This window comes from Panthera pardus, unplaced genomic scaffold, assembly GCF_024362965.1.
Source record: "Panthera pardus isolate Hobbes unplaced genomic scaffold, ASM2436296v1 HiC_scaffold_2, whole genome shotgun sequence".
NCBI classification, from domain to species: Eukaryota; Metazoa; Chordata; class Mammalia; order Carnivora; family Felidae; genus Panthera; species Panthera pardus.
Window position 1 is genome coordinate 34,175,728 of NW_026526765.1, and position 15,931 is coordinate 34,191,658.

General features: G+C 41.2%; 1 protein-coding gene across 5 annotated transcripts in view; it reads left to right on the forward strand.

Annotated features, from left to right (window-relative positions):
- GHR (growth hormone receptor) overlaps positions 1 to 15,931 on the forward strand; it is a 269,897-nt gene that overhangs the window by 54,280 nt on the left and 199,686 nt on the right. The window lies entirely within an intron of this gene.

The following is a 15,931-nucleotide window of genomic DNA, read 5'->3' on the forward strand; positions in this document are numbered from 1 at the left end:
GAAGAGAAACACATAAATCTTCCTTGGGGAAAAAAAGAAATGGAAGTTCCATTTTGGACACTGCAAATGACAGTGCCAGCTGTTGTCATAATATTTCTAACATCCACCGAGGATTAATTCCAGGCCCAGCAAGTTCATTGGATGAGCAGAAACGGCCATGGAAGCACAGGCTGGTGCTTATGCTCTGACATTGTGACATGAAGCAGGAGACCTCTGTGGAATTGGGTATCTAGCCAACACTGGATTATCATGCCTGTGGATCATTCACTTGGTGGATTATCTACGGAAATTTTAATCCAGCACTTGTTCTCCTCTGCCTCTTGGCTCTCTCCCTCTATAGTGGTATACTGGGGAAATATGACCTCGTTTGAATATAAGCTCCCATGAATATTCATTAAGTGCTCACAGCCTACAAGCTGAGGACACTGAGAGATGTGAGACACAGGTCTGGTGTTAGAGCATTTTAGAGGCAATTAGCATAATGAAACAGACAAGGGTTTCAGAGGCAGGTATGGCCCTGGGCTCATCACTTAAATTTTCTGAGGCTCAATTCCTTTTCTCAGTTTTCCTTTCCTCCTGCTCAAGGAGGCAGGAGGTGTGAATGAGGGGGTCTGCTGTCCAAGGGGTCAGCTGGAACTGAGAACAGACATGTGGGTGGGACACCATTGAGCAGGTGGAGGGAGAGGGCATTCTTGACAGCAGGTGTGGGTCCCGCCAAGGCATGAAGGCAGGAATGCATGTGGCATTTACAGGGCAAAAGATTAGGAAGTTTTAGATAAGCCTGGATGTAAAGATCTTGAACAGCAAGCAGACTGGGAGTTCATGGAAGAGTGACTACTAGCTGGAGTAAAAGAAAAATCACAGGCCTCCTTTCCCCTTCTACTTCCCCTCTTGCCTGTGTCATATTCGCCAATTCCAACTTTTCCTTGCTGTCTGTTCCTGTGCAATTCCTTAAGCAATTTTAAGAAGTCAAACCTGCAGGAAGGGACCCCTTTTTGTCTGCACTTGTATGTCCACTTGTATGGTCCCTGTGAAGCTCTGCAAACTACTAGATGGTGACTCTAATGATGAGGCAAAAGGCTGGTTGAGTTTATAAAACTAGCAAATCCATATAGTGGACAGTGGTGGGAAAAACAATGAGTGGCTAATGTTGAGGAATATGAGGATTAGGATAGAGAAAAGTAAAATATAGTGGGAATAAGGGAGAAGTGAAGTGAAATATGGGGAAGGGACTACTTAATGATTCAGGTTGAAGCCATATAGAAATTGATTGATGGAACAATGTCTCTGATATGTGGAGCTAAAAACTGGAGTTTGTTCTTGTCGTTGGTTTGAGAATGGGAAGGCATGTTCAGGAAGATGCTGAAGAGTTTTTCCTCTGTAGGCAGAAGTAGTTGAGGTGACCCAGGGAGGTGGAGAAGGCTGTGGTTCCACTTGGCTTAAGGTTTTGTTTATATAGAGAGGAAAGAGTGATTTTTAAATATAATGAACTAATGCTAACTCATAAACTAACACTTGCAAATGTTGGTTATAATCCAGATTTTCTTTTTGCTGCAGACTTGGAAAACAAATCTGCGGAGAAATATATTTAGAATGTTTAAATATTTTTTGATGGAGCACACTTTGGTATCACAGCCTAAAGGTACTCCTAAGAGAGAGCTTTTACAAATGGGCCATCCTGAAAGGACATATTTTCTGTGCATTCAAATTCAAGGCAAGGGAACCAAAAACCGTGTTGCCTGGGTAAAGATTTTGAGAGTTAAATGGGAATTTGGCAAACAGCGGGCAAAGTTGACTTAAAACACAGATAAGCCTGCAAGTGTGTAAAGGGTGGAGGCATCAAAGAATGTCAGAAGCAGCTTAAATCACCACAAATAAAATAATGGAATGTAACAGGAAATTGGAATCCATGCTGTCCGGAAAGTCTTATTAGTATGTAGAAACTCCATTATTTGGTACATTTAAGATAAAATGGAAATTGTGTTTTCAAAGGGCTAATGCTCCCCTCTCCCCATGAGTGATTGGGGCGTTTTCCAGTTTTAATAATTTTGTAGGGAAAACAGCTTTTGGTGCCAAATGTGTTTCTGGAGGTGGGGAGATAGAGGACTTAAAGTGTGTTTAATGAAAGCTGTTGCTTTGAATAAAGCCAGCCTTTCTTTAGAAAGGAGAAGGAATTTGGTATATCCTATCAGGGAAAATGTTCTTTTAATGCTGGATTTTAAAAATATTATTAAGTTATCAAGTCTATTTTTTCAAACTGCCTAAATACCTAAACACTTCCAGGCTTCAAGTAAAAAAAAAGAAAAGAAAAGGAAAGGAAATCTGTTTCAGTGGAGGGTTGTGAACCTAAAAATTATTTTTTGCAGTTACATGAACATACAGGATACATAGTCTCAGACCTATGTATGTGACTTTCTGAGAGGACCTTGGTATCCAATTATAAATGTTGTGGAGGGATCTAACACATAATTTAGAAGGATCATGCATTGTGTATTTCTTATTCATGGGAAATGGGATAGCAGAATTAATGGGATAGCAGAAAAGAAAGTAAACTTTTCAGTCTGTTAATGCTTATAAATTTAGAGCAAAAGAAATCTTTTTAGAAGTACTGCTTTTGTATCCATATACCCAATTACCAGTTTCGTATACATTTTACACAGGTATTAGGTTTGAACTATTTCTTCCAGCTTTCATTTGCCAGGACAGACTCTCTATTAGTAAGATACAGGCAGGTGGATTTAGTTTTCCTTATCTTGCCTACATTATGGTCATGCTGCAAACCCTCCATCGTGGTTTTGTTGTAGGTCTAGATATCTAGAGGTCAACTAACATGGTTTTACATAATCAGCACAGAGAAGCCTTTTAAGACACTGACAGCGAGCACTTGGAGGACAGAAAGTGAATCTTACAGTTTCTTGGGAATATTACTCACTGCAGCAGAAAATAGGCGTTCTAAACGGGTGCCCAGAAAATGCTTGAGAATATAAGTTCCATAGTGCAGCATATATTTTATTCTACCTCTCATGACCAAACTCTCCATAAGCTCTCTTGCTGAACTATTTTTAGGAACTCAAAAGGAACAACAGAAACTAAAGGGAACATCATCACCAAGACTGGACCTTAACTCTCTGTGGCTGACCTAACACTTCTCTTCCTGCTGGAACTATTGGCAGCCGTATCCTGGCTGATTGAAGTGGTGGGATGGTCATTTTTAGGGGTCATTTTTATCTTCATTCCTGGATACTAGTAACATAGGTCAAGATGTAATGGAGCCCTATTTAAATTTCTAATATTTAGAAACCAACTCTGATTATTTAAGACTTGTTGGGGAGGGGTGCAGAATAAAAGAGCCAGATGTTGTCTTCTGTCTTAAATTCCCAAGCATCATCAAGCATGGATGGATATATATGAAAGTGGCAGTATCCAGGAGACACATAACTAATCCTACAAACCTAAGCATTCATTCAACACTCTATCTTCTGGAAATTTGCCATGAGGAAGTCGGGCATTTCTGTGTACCTTTAAGCATAGCCTAGCATGAATAGGAGGATAAGAGAGAAAACATACTACCTTAAATACAACTTATGTATAGCAAACTGATGCTTAGACAGATGGATAACATCCTTAGCCAGAATTTAAAGGTCCAATAGAGAGTCTTCTTGACATATTAGATGTTTATTTCTGAACATTGTCTTTCATAGATAGATGAACTGCAAAGAAGGTATAACCTAGTGCTATATGAATGGATTAGTTCTTTTGTAGTGCTTGACTATCAGAGCCAAACTTGTAAATGGTTGGAATTAAGTTGTCAACAGAACCCCCGTTAGATAGGTGATGGAAGCTCCCACATCTTGCTGTTTCTGAGTGTTTCTTGGTATTTCTGAATCTCTGAATTTCTGAATCTTGCCTCACTGAGACAATATGCCAACATCTACACTTTATTGTATGGAACTAGATGACATATCTCCCAATTCCTATCTATCTATCTATCTATCTATCTATCTATCTATCTATCTAAGGAGGAGGATAGATTACATTTATAAGGTGCAGGTGTTGTTTAAGGGTACTGGCTACTTTTATAGGCAAGGAAAAAAAGAGAAGAGAAAATAATGGATAGAAGGAAGGTATTCCCATGTCACATTCAGGTCACTCCATCTGTCTAATAAGTACTTAGAGACAGTCTAATAAGTACTTCCAGTCACCTTGTGTGTACTTGGAGATTCACACACAGAAAAAGAATACAGCAGTGGGCTCCTTAGAGAGTGACATGGTATGGCTACAGAGTAAATATAATTTTTTCTCTGTTCACCCCCCCCCCAGAGACTTATGAATTATTTATTAGCTAATTTTTCCACCAAGATTACAATCATCTCACCTGTTGCTTGCCAGCCTGGTAGATTATTAATATTGGTTACTCTATTTATTTGCATATTTTCCTTATGTAGGCTATTCATCCTGTTTGTATCACACACACACACACACACACACACACACACCCATTACCATCCCATATTTTTCTTCTGGACAGCTTTTTGTTACTGCCCCATTCCTATGAGATCAGGAAAAAATGCACAGGCTTCAAAGTTAGCCCAACCCAGACATATGGGGTAGTAGGTTCATTTGGGTTGGAGGAGAGTTGTTCATGCAGATAACTGAAGCTTGTATATATATCTTCAAATTATAAGAAGAAACATTTGCAGTAGAGGAAGTCTGAGGTGATGCTCAGAAATCTCAGAGGTAATTAGTGCGCTCTCTCTCTCTCTCTCTCTCTCTCTCTGTCATCTTTATATAGGAGATTATGTTGACTTCTCCATCTCTTGCTACAGATTAGTTTGGGGGCCATCAACAAGCTTTCCTGAAGATCAAGTCAACCTGTCTGTCCTTGCCTTTACTATATACATAGATCCTCTCTTGATAGCAGTTCTGTCCACTAATTCACCAGTGATTCTACCAATTATGTCAAGTAGGAGTGATCCTTGGTGAATGCCCCTCTTTTTATTAAAGGAAGGAGAGAAAGGAGGGAGAAAGGAAGAGCTCCCCGTGTCCGGCCAGCTATGATTTAGCCCTTGGTAAAGAGTTATTACAAGTTGAGATGGTGCCAGGCTGCTCCGGTGATTCATCTCTTCTTTTGTCAAGACCAGTTGAGGCAACGCAGTCAGGAACTTCCCTGCTTTGTGAAGAGGTACTTTATGTCAGAAGGGGAAGCATAAGCACAAAAATAATTAGGCTTTCTGAGTAGAGGGAATTAATTCTTGACTAGTGAGCAGTTCCTGCAATTTAAGGTCAAGAAGTATAGTCAGTTAATTCAATATGCCAGGCTTCCTCATCGTTTCCAATGACTCTTTCTCTCTTTGAAGGTCATTGGGCAAACTGGTCTGAGTATTTTCTTAAAAAATCTTGTTTCAGAGCTAATGGCATGCAGAGAGTTTAAGGCCGGATATGTTGGATGCATCTATGTCGAGATGCAGATCTGGAACTGTGCCTGATCTTGAGGCACTGAGTGGAAATCCATGTGCTGTGTTGTGGGAGCCTAGTTTCTGGAAGCTAAGCCAGTATTCTTTGGCCTGTGAAGTTTGTGTCAGGTATGCCTTGTCCAACAGCATATCGACTGCAGCTGTTGAAGGACAGATTGCCTTCAGGACAGTTGGCACCCATGGGTGGTTGAATACCCAGAGTTTGCAGCTAACAGAAAACTGCTTTGCTCTCATTAGTCATTTGCATTCATAATTTATCCCTTTAGTTGAAACACTGACCCCAACGTAGGGCATATTAGTTTTCACATTCCATTTTACTCCAGTATGGTCTCTTCCTAACTTTACTAATTTTACCTTGTTTCTTTGTCTTGCCAAAAACCCGGGGCTCCGTGGCTCAGTGGTAACATTTCAGAGCAGCTCTCACTAGACTAGCAGTAGGTAATGTGGCAGGGGCTAGTATTCTCTGGCTGGCTTGCAGGAGCATAAATCCTGAGGGTTTTTTTTTTTTATCTTTTAAATTATGGATCTTTCTGTGAATTTTAGTCCAGATTCTTCAGTTTCTAAATAAAACAGTTGAGGACCACAGTGGTAGAGTGATCATCTAAGATTACTCAGTCAATTGGTTGCAGGGCCGGAATAGAAACCTAGGGCTCTTGGGATGGTGCTTTGAACAAGACCCCAATGACCTTTCACTCTGTCAAATGTGTAGATGTTCCATAATCTTCTCCACTCAGTGTTTCCTTTTCATCCGCCAATCCCAAAACCTCTGGGTGTGATTTTCTTCCTCCTCGTACTTTCTGCCTTGAGCTTGTCAGCCGCAGGATGAAGTGTTGGCCAGGGGGTTACAGAGGGTTATGTTTCATTGCTGTGAGAGTACTTTAGTGCCATTCAAGAAATTCATTCATTAAGAAATTAAGTTGCAGGTTATCCCGGCATCTCCAAGGCCTATCTTTTAGGAATAAGAACAGTTTACTCCCACGCTTGTATTTCCTCTAAACTCTTCCTTTAATCTTTAAAATACCCATTGAGAGAAAACAAACAAACAAACAAAACTATGCATGGGCATACAGATGAAATACCAAGAAATCAAGAATCTTCTCCCTGACTAAAGTTTAATTATAAACCCTAGTGTGTCTTTCCTTCAAGCTTTTATAAAGCTCTTATTATATAAAACTTTCAAGGTTTGTAAAAGTGGGCAGAATAGTATAACGAATCCTCAAATATCTGTTACCCAGCTTCAGTCGTTAGCAACTCAGGGCAGACTCACTTCATCTCTGCCCACACAATTTCCCCCTCCTGTATTATTTGAAAGCAAATCCCAGACAACATTCCATTTTATTCATTAGCATTTCAGAATCAATCTCCAAAAGATGAGCATTTTTTCTTCTTTTTCCCCAGCTTTATTGAAATATAACTGATACATAAAATTATAAGATATTTAAAGTGTACTTTCTGATGATGTGATATACGTGTACATTGTGAAGGGATTCCCCTATCTAGTTAATTAACATATCCATCACCCCACTTATGAAAAGATATGCATTTTTATTATATTTAAAACATTTTTTTAAGGTTTATTATTTTTGAGAGAGAGAGGGAGACAGCGTGTGAGCAGGGGAGAGGCAGAGAGAGAGAGGGAGACACAGAATCCAAAGCAGGCTCCAGGCTCTGAGCTGTCAGCACAGAGCCCGACGTGGGGGTCGAACTTGTGGACTGTGAGTTCATGACCTGAACTGAAGTCAGACACTTAATCGACTGAGCCACCCAGGCGCCCCAAAAGATAAACATTTTTAAATAATTGAATATACATGTAGTGTTCAAATTACAGTTGTTTCAAATGTCATAATTTGTTTTTCAGAGTCTGAATCAGGCTCCAGATAATTTCCATATACTGTAATTGGTTTTAAGTCTGTAAGTTCCTTTTAATCTATAGGTTCAGAATCTTTCTCTTTCTATCTGCAATTTATTTGTTGAAGAAACCGAGCTGTTTGGAGAGTTTGCTACGGTCTGCATTTTGCTGATTATTTCCCCATGGTATCCTTTGCCATGTTTTTTCTGTCCTCCCTATAGTCTATACGTTGGTAATTGTACCTGAAAGTTGTGTTAAATTACTGTCTCGAGAAAATGAAAACGTTAAGTACTGATGAACACTGGAGGGTAAAGTGGAGTCGTTGGTATGAGGTGCCCAGTCAGGGCTGGCTTTTGGAATGTGGAGGAGGAAGACCGTGAACTCGGGGTAAAGTGGCAGTTGGAAGCATGGACTTTGGAGCCAGACTGTCTGGGTTCCAGTTTCAGTTTTGTCACTTCTTAGTTGGATAGCCCTGGGATAATTCCTTGACCTCTCTGTGCTTCAGTTGTCTCGTCTGTTCAGTGAGAACAATAATAACTCCTACGTACAGGGTTATAAGGATCAGGAGGATCGACATGTGTGCATGTAATGTGGCATACATTAGAACATTGGAATGGCGTTAGCACTTTACTATATTTATGAGAGAAGGCAAAGGGGAGCTCAGGGAAAGAAGAACAGTAGAAACAAAAGTATATGGCCAGGGGTGCCTGAGTGGCTCAGTTGGTTAAGCATTCAACTCTTGATTTCAGCTCAGGTCATGATCTTACGGTTCGTGAGATCAGTCCCCACATTGGGCTCTGCGTTGACAGCACGGAGCCTGCTTGGGATTCTCTCTCTCCCCTGCCTCTCTCTTTCTCTCTCTCTGTCCCTCCCCCACTTGTTTCTCTCTCTCTCCCTCTCTTTCAAAATAAATAAATAAACATTAAAAAAAAAGAAGTACATGGCCATAGAACAGCCAAAAGACCAGCCTTCCTGAAAGCTGTGCCAGATGATCCTCCTCTAAGTTTTTTCATGGAATTCTGTTTCCCATCTCTCTCCACGTTCCATTCCATGTAAGTTATTTTCATTATCTGAACATTTTGTGTGTGAGTAGAAAAGAAAGCAAAGCGGTGTCACCAGTGCTGAGTGTTGTTGGGGCCAGGAACCCGGGGGCCTCAGATGTGTGAAGGATACCTGTTTGGGCCCTATGTTCTGCTACTGCCTCTAGCCCTTACTTCACACACTTACTACTCGTGTCCTACTTTTGTGCTTCAAGAGTCAAAGGCTAAAACTCTTAATGGTGTCTCCCATTCATTCATTCCTTCGCGTGGAACCCCCATGCCGTAGTTCACAGATTGTTTTATTCACTTGAATATTTACGTTAACCTATTTCTGCAATCAGGTTGCCTTCTCTGCCCTTCCTTATCACAATCTGCAATAAACTTGAAACATTTGAGTCTTTGGCTTTGCATGAAAGGCACTGTTTCTAATGTAGGAATGAATGCCTGACTCTCCGCATTTCATTTCCTTCCTCTACTTCAAGCTCTCATGGTAACGATTATTGGTGAGAGAGTCTTTCCTATTATTGAACATTTCTTGTTTAGTTTTGCATGGTTTCAGCGTCCTTTAAAGCAGAGACTGCCAAGCTATAGGCCACCTGTTTTTGTAAATGGGAATTAACTGGAACACAGCCATATCCATTCCTGCATGTGTTACCAGTGTTTGCGGTCTCACGGAACGGCAGAGATGAGAATAGTTGCAACAGAGGCCCTATGGACCACAAAGCCTAAAATATTTACCCTCTGGTCCTTTACAGTAAAGGTTTGCTTATGGCTGCTTTGAAGAGAAAGAGATTATCAGATTTATATGGTGCCAAAGAACTGCTGGCTAGAAAAGAGAAATTGTAGAGTTCTAGATTTTCTTTTAAAAAATGGAACACGTCGGAAAAGTCGCTTGTTCACGGGTGACCTGCATGCACTTAGGTATCAAGACACTGTGCACGCTTGTACTTGGGGGAGAGAATGACAGGCCTTCTCTTTGTGTGGAGGTCTCCAGGCTGGAGGTCATGCAGAGGATTGCTCTCCCTCTTTACTCTTCCATTTGGCCGTAATTTCCCTGAGGGATGAATGCGTTGGACCATAAGGGGATTTGGATACTTCCTGATGGTTGCTGTATCTCAGATATTCTTAGGTTTTCTTCTGAGCAAGGCCGTGCTTTCTCTCTGCTCCAGTCCGGCAAGGCCCAATCTGCTACCTACCTTGGTTCCTACTGCTCACCTTGAAGGGAATCTCTTTCACTTGCCTCGGGCCTTGTTTGCTCCTTAGTATCTGCGCCAGTTGACAGCAAGTCAAAAAAACCACTTTATACAGAGGCCTACTTTCAAAATGTCAGCTAGTAGCAAGTAAGTCGGGCTTAACTTTTCCTTGACTCTGGAGATCTGATGGGAAGGGGAAAGGAGTGATTTGTTGATTGGACTGACTTTTATATCAGTCATTGTGAGGCAGTGTGACACATATTATCTCATTTAGATACTCATAAAAAACCCTGCAAGGGAGGTAATACACTTCAGGAAACTGACACTCAGAAAAACTAAGTAAATTGCCCAGTTCCCATGATAGTTTCTGTCAGCCAATGCCACGAGCTTCTTCTAGCTTTCTGTTCCATAATCCTTACCTTGTTGACCCCTTTCTCATGCTCATGAAATGGCTGCTAGAGATTTAAGCACCGTGTTTCTAAGCAAGAAGAAGGTTAAGGATAAAGGACAGAAGGTAAGCAGACAAGCTAGCCACATCTGTCCTTTCCTCAATGTCCTACTTGGTGACGTCAACTTACATCCCATTAGTCACCATCATAGGGCATCCTTTTCTGCAGGGAAACCTGAAAATATGCAGTTTGTTTTGTTTGTCTTAAGCTGCACACATTACCACTCCCATAAAAATATGTTCTGCAGGTACAGCAGTGGGGGAGAAATGTTTTTCAATAGGCCATTTACAGTCTTTTCTTCAAGAGGTCCTTCTTTTTTTTTTTTTTTTTTTTTTTAACGTTTATTCATTTTTGGGACAGAGAGAGACAGAGCATGAACAGGGGAGGGGCAGAGAGAGAGGGAGACACAGAATCCGAAACAGGCTCCAGGCTCCGAGCCATCAGTCCAGAGCCCGACGCGGGGCTCGAACTCACAGACTGCGAGATCGTGACCTGAGCTGAAGTCGGACGCTTAACCGACTGAGCCACCCAGGCGCCCCAAGAGGTCCTTCTGATACATGGACTGATTAAACATTTCTGGTCTAAACTCTCATGGATCTTGCTTTTCCTCAGCTCAAATGAATTTGATAGAATAAAGGTTATCTTCCCTCTCTAATCTCCTGGTACAGGGCAGAGATCCAGCAGATAGAATTAATTCCTTCTGGCTTCCATACTAAAACAAGACACATGCCACTGAGGAGTGGTGACTGCTTGATGTCCTCAGCCAAATGTGGGGAGGTGTGATGACGTTCCAAGTCCTCTAGCTGTGTATTAACAACAGGTGTCTCTGTGGACCAGCCAACAGTCCCTTTGGTGAGGGCATGGGGAGGCCGCTTGGAGCTGCTGGACCGCATCAGCTTGCAGAGACAAATGTGGCCCCTACTGGAGCTCTAGCGGGCTAGGAAAATATCTGGCACCCTCCAAGTGACTACTGTTCAGTCAGCAGCTAACTTTCATCTTCCAGTCGCCAATCCCCTGTGGCTCTTTGTTGATTGCTCACTGCCCCGGACCTGGCTGAGACCTGCTGTGGTCTAAGGAGAAGAAATAGTGATGCCTCCAAAATGTAAACACTCACATGGGTAGTTTTCACGTGCACGTTCATAAGGAAGTGCTTTAAGGGGAACAGTTATCAAATACGTGGGTCTTTCCCCCATTCGTAGCTACCCACAACAAACTTCTTTTCCATGTTTTTGGGGGGTGGTTTTTTTTTTTCCGTCAGTCATAGAGCCTGAAGAGAACAGTGTGTCCTAAAAACAAGAATTTCAGCCTGCAAAGGAAAACAGAATCCACCCTGCCTGGTCACCTGCAGGAGTCAGTCAGCTCAGGAGAGCCGGACTTTTATGGTACTCTGCAGAGGGGGCCAAAACAGTTGAGGCACTGTGACTGGACCCTTGTTCAGAAGGAGAAGGGAGGGGATTTTAAAACAAAATGCCAGAAGTGCAATGTAGAACAGAGGTTACAAACTCGGAAAGCTTGGAGCGTCTTGGCAAGTAACATAAAGGTGTGAAATGAGCCAGTTGCACACAGGCAAGCATGTGTCCCTTCTGTAGAACTGGTTGCTACAGAGGAATGCTAGTCCTGATTCCCTCCTTCCTTCAGTTTTCCTTCCTTCCCCTTCCCTTCCCTGAGAAGCCATAAATGTGGAGTTTTGTGTCATAGTCCAATTTGTTAGTGTTGCCGACCAGGCTTGCTGCTAGCTCATCTGACTCCTTTGTACAGATTAGGAAATGGCACCCCTTTCTTCATACATGGACCCATGGCTGTGCAAGTCAAGTGCGGGCTGAATATCAATCCTCGCCTGCCCCGTGGCAGAGCCTTTGTGCCAGACACAAGCTGCCCAACTTTAAGATTTTATTTTATTATTTTTGTAAGTAAACTCTACCCCAACATGTGATTTGAACTCACAACCCTGAGACCAAGAGCTGCATGCTCTACCAACTGAGCCAGAGGAGCACCCCACCAGCTGCCCATTTTGAGACATGGCCCCAAAAGTTACGTTTGTTTGGCTCACGTAACGTTGATATTGTGGTCCACACTTAGCCCACAGACTATCATTTTGCAGCCCCTGGGGTTGTGGTTTAAACAAAGCTTCAGCATCAGACTACCCAGCTTCAAATCTATTTAGTATTTATGCATATTATTCAGTTTTTCTCTGCTTCCACCTCCAGTATCTGTAAAATGGGTATAAATACTTGGACCTACCTCACAGAGTTATTACGAGGTTGAGATTAAATAATGGATGAAATGCACTTAGCCATTCAGAGTATGGCTAATAGCATTGATAAGTGTTAGTTAATATCAAAATCATGTAAAAAACAGACTTTACACATTCATTGGCCTATCCTTGCAAGTCAAGTTTTGTTGGAGAATTCACAGCATCTGAAATGGATGAGAAAGTACATTTCAGACCTTCAGGATTTCTTCCTATTTATATAGAAAATGCTTACGCTCTGTCTCTGGTAACTTTGTGAGGGTAAGGAGCTCAAACTAGCATTACTTACCAGTGGGCCTACCAGGGCCATAAAAACCTTCGTGAAGTGAACGTTTGGACCACTGTCTCTGTCTCCCTGCATAAAGCAGTTACAGGGGTTCACAGCTGACATCCATAATATGATGCCTTAAAATCATTATGAAAAGATTAAATTTACTATCATCTGTTGCAAAAGGCATGGTGTGTGAGATACGTTTTAGAATAATTTACAATTTAAAAGGGTTGGAGTTTCAGGACACTCGGGCTTAATTATTTGAGTTCATTTTCTAAACTGACTTCTTCTCTTGAAGTGGGGGGCAGAGAGTAGATAACTCTATTGTTAAAAACCATCATAGTTCTTTGCATCCAACGTGCATCAGGCTCTATGTAAGCTCAACTCCCGTCAGTGAGACTCTACTGAGAAGAGTGATGATCCGGGACTGACTCTGCAAGGATTTGGGTTGAAATGAGGCAAAGTGTTGCTCTGGGAGGTCCAATCCTATGAAAGTGTTCAATAATGTTCTTTAAAGAAAAGGCAGCCTGTCAACCTATTCCATAACATGACCAGGAAAGGGCATCCAAGAAACAATGTATTTAGTTCTACCTACATCCAATTAACTTTTCTCTCACTTCGTTAATATCTAGGCTTCCCCTAAGTACTCAGTAAGTTCTAAACAAATACGAAGACTCTCGTCTCGGTGAGACTTGGGAAGACAAGGATCGCCCCAGGAATTCTTATTTCCTTCACATAGACTTGGTTGGGGTACCATAAATCCAAAGCTGTGCTCTCTACACATGGATTTTTCAGTCTTGCCACTGTTGACATCTTGGGTAGGTAATTCTCTATTGTGAGGCTGTGCTGCACACCGTAGGATATTCAGCAGCATCCTTTATCTGTTCTTGCTGGCTGCCAGTAATGCCCTCCCCCCCAACTTGTGACAATAAAAAAAAGTCCCTGACATCACCAGATGCCACCTTGAGGAGATCTTCCTGGTTGAGAACAACTGCTCTTGGCTAAAAGTGTTGAGATGTAAACACAACAGGTTTTGGGGTGTGTGTGTGTGTGTGTGTGTGTGTGTGTGTGTGTGTGTGTGTGACCAAAAGGCCCTAGAGTTGGAAAAGTTTTGAAAATAAGCTGATCTGCAAACTGTGTCCAAAATGCTTAGAGAAAAATCCTGTAAGGACCATGTTTGGCAGATGGGTGATTTTGCTAAGCTTCATGGCAGCTTTTCCATGTGTTGTGTTAATTGCTATCACACTAGATAAATTGCTAACCAGTCTAGAAGGATGAGTCGTCATCCAAATCATCCATATCACCCTTAAAGTATTTATCCAGACTTGTAAACAGGAGCATTGCTTGTCCATTGGCGCTTGCATCGAAAGCTCTTCGGGTGTAAACTCATCGGGAGTAAGAGTAAGAGTAAGAGGGACCTCAGAGATCAAATCCACTTCTTATGGTTTATAGGACAAGGCACTGAGGTCCAGAGAATAGTTTGCAACATAATTTATTATGATTAACTTTGGCGATTCAGACACTAGCCTGAAATTTTCAGCAATACAGGTATAGAACAGTATAGGCACAGAATTACTGAGTAAAATGTTAAAAAATATACTCAAGTCAATTTTCAAAGTTTTAGGAATTAAGAGAAACCAGAGACAAAATTAAAAATGTTTTTCAAATTAAAAAAATTAAAAATACTATCAGTGTACCTTTTGCTTCAGGATCCCAAAATTTATAATTATTTTCTCTTTATAACACATGATTGCATAGTATCAACTGATTGGAAAGGGTAGATCTCCATTAATGTGCCTTATCATACTTATGAATTATGCCCACTAAATGAATTATTTGGAACCTGAAAGGAACTATGGTTTAAAATTTGTCGTTAAGACAGACCAAATATTCTCACCCTTTCTCTTCCCACATCCATGCAGCATTATCAACTTCACCCAGATTATAATTCTAAAATAAGGTGATGTGAATGAATTCATCACATTGGTACAGGATACCCATCCCTGTATCCAAATTTCTTTAACGAATTAGAGGAATATACAGTATTATATGGAGAATATGTAGTATTCATGTTTTCTCCATGTGGTCAGCTCCTGATCCAGAGGAAAAAGAGTAAGGCAGGAAGATGATCAGATTCAGATGGTGTTCAAATGGAATATGAGAACATCACCAAAGGAAAGGTACAACATGTCCTGGTATGTGCAAGTTTTGATTACAAGGTGTACTCTTGCTGCCTGGTGTGGTGCCCCAGGCTCTGTCTAACTTTAGTTTATGATTACCAGGGTCTCTGAAACAATTCTCCAAGGTCAGGTGTGGATCCAACTTTTCTCCTGTGCTCCAAATATCTTCCTGTGCCCAAGCAATAAAAAGAAAGCTTCCTCTTATAATGCGGTATAAAGGTTGTCAAAAGACTCCAGGAAATGCCTTCGACCTTTTTTGGATCTCAAGGATGATCTTATTCAGAAATAGGTATGGTGTCAAAATACAGAATGTGCTAGTAAAATAAGCACATGATTCACTTTAAAAAATAATGCTTCTTGGAGGAGTGGAGATACGATCTATTCCAGATTTTAAAGAGAGAGGTGGTTGAAGAGATACGGTATTTTTACCTAAGACTGTGCTGTCACCTTTTGGCAATGATGTGAAATGAAGAATGCCTTTGAAGATTGTTAATGCATTTAACGAACACTGAGAGCCTGTTATGAGCTCGTCACTGTTATAGGTGGTAGAGATTACACAGTGAACAAAACAAAATCGTGTTTACATTTAATGAAGGGAGACGGTCAATAAACAAATATATGATATGTCACATAGAGATAAGTGCTATGGGGAACACCAAAACAGGGTAAGAGGATAGGTGAAGCAGATTGACCAAGAACTTAGTATTTTATATGGGATCATCAAGAAATGCCTCTAGTAAGGTGACATTTGCTCAGAGAACTGAAGGAAATAAAACGGAGAGTCTTATGGATATCTGTGGGAAGATATTGGAAACCATTATAAATGTCCCAACAGAAAATTTATTAGGACTCAGAATAGCAGGCCTATCTGTGCTTAGATGAAAGAGGGAAAGATAAAAGGGGGAGCTTAGGGAAAGCAATAGAGACACATTGAATGTGTTCACTGAATTTATACACTGATTAGACAAACCGTAAAATTGAATTATGTGTTTGCCAATCTTTTACATGGTTTTTAAATATGAGACCCATAGCTCTGTCTTTTGTATAAACTGAGTTATAATGAAGATGGGATTGTCTTTTTGAGCTGTCCTGCAAAGCTTAGGCTAACTCAAAAAACAACAGTTCATCAACATTGCCCAGGTTAGAGGATGTTATTCATCTGGGCCGGGAAGTAAAACAACCAGATTGGGCCTCACTGTGGGCCCTAGTCCATTTGACCAGATT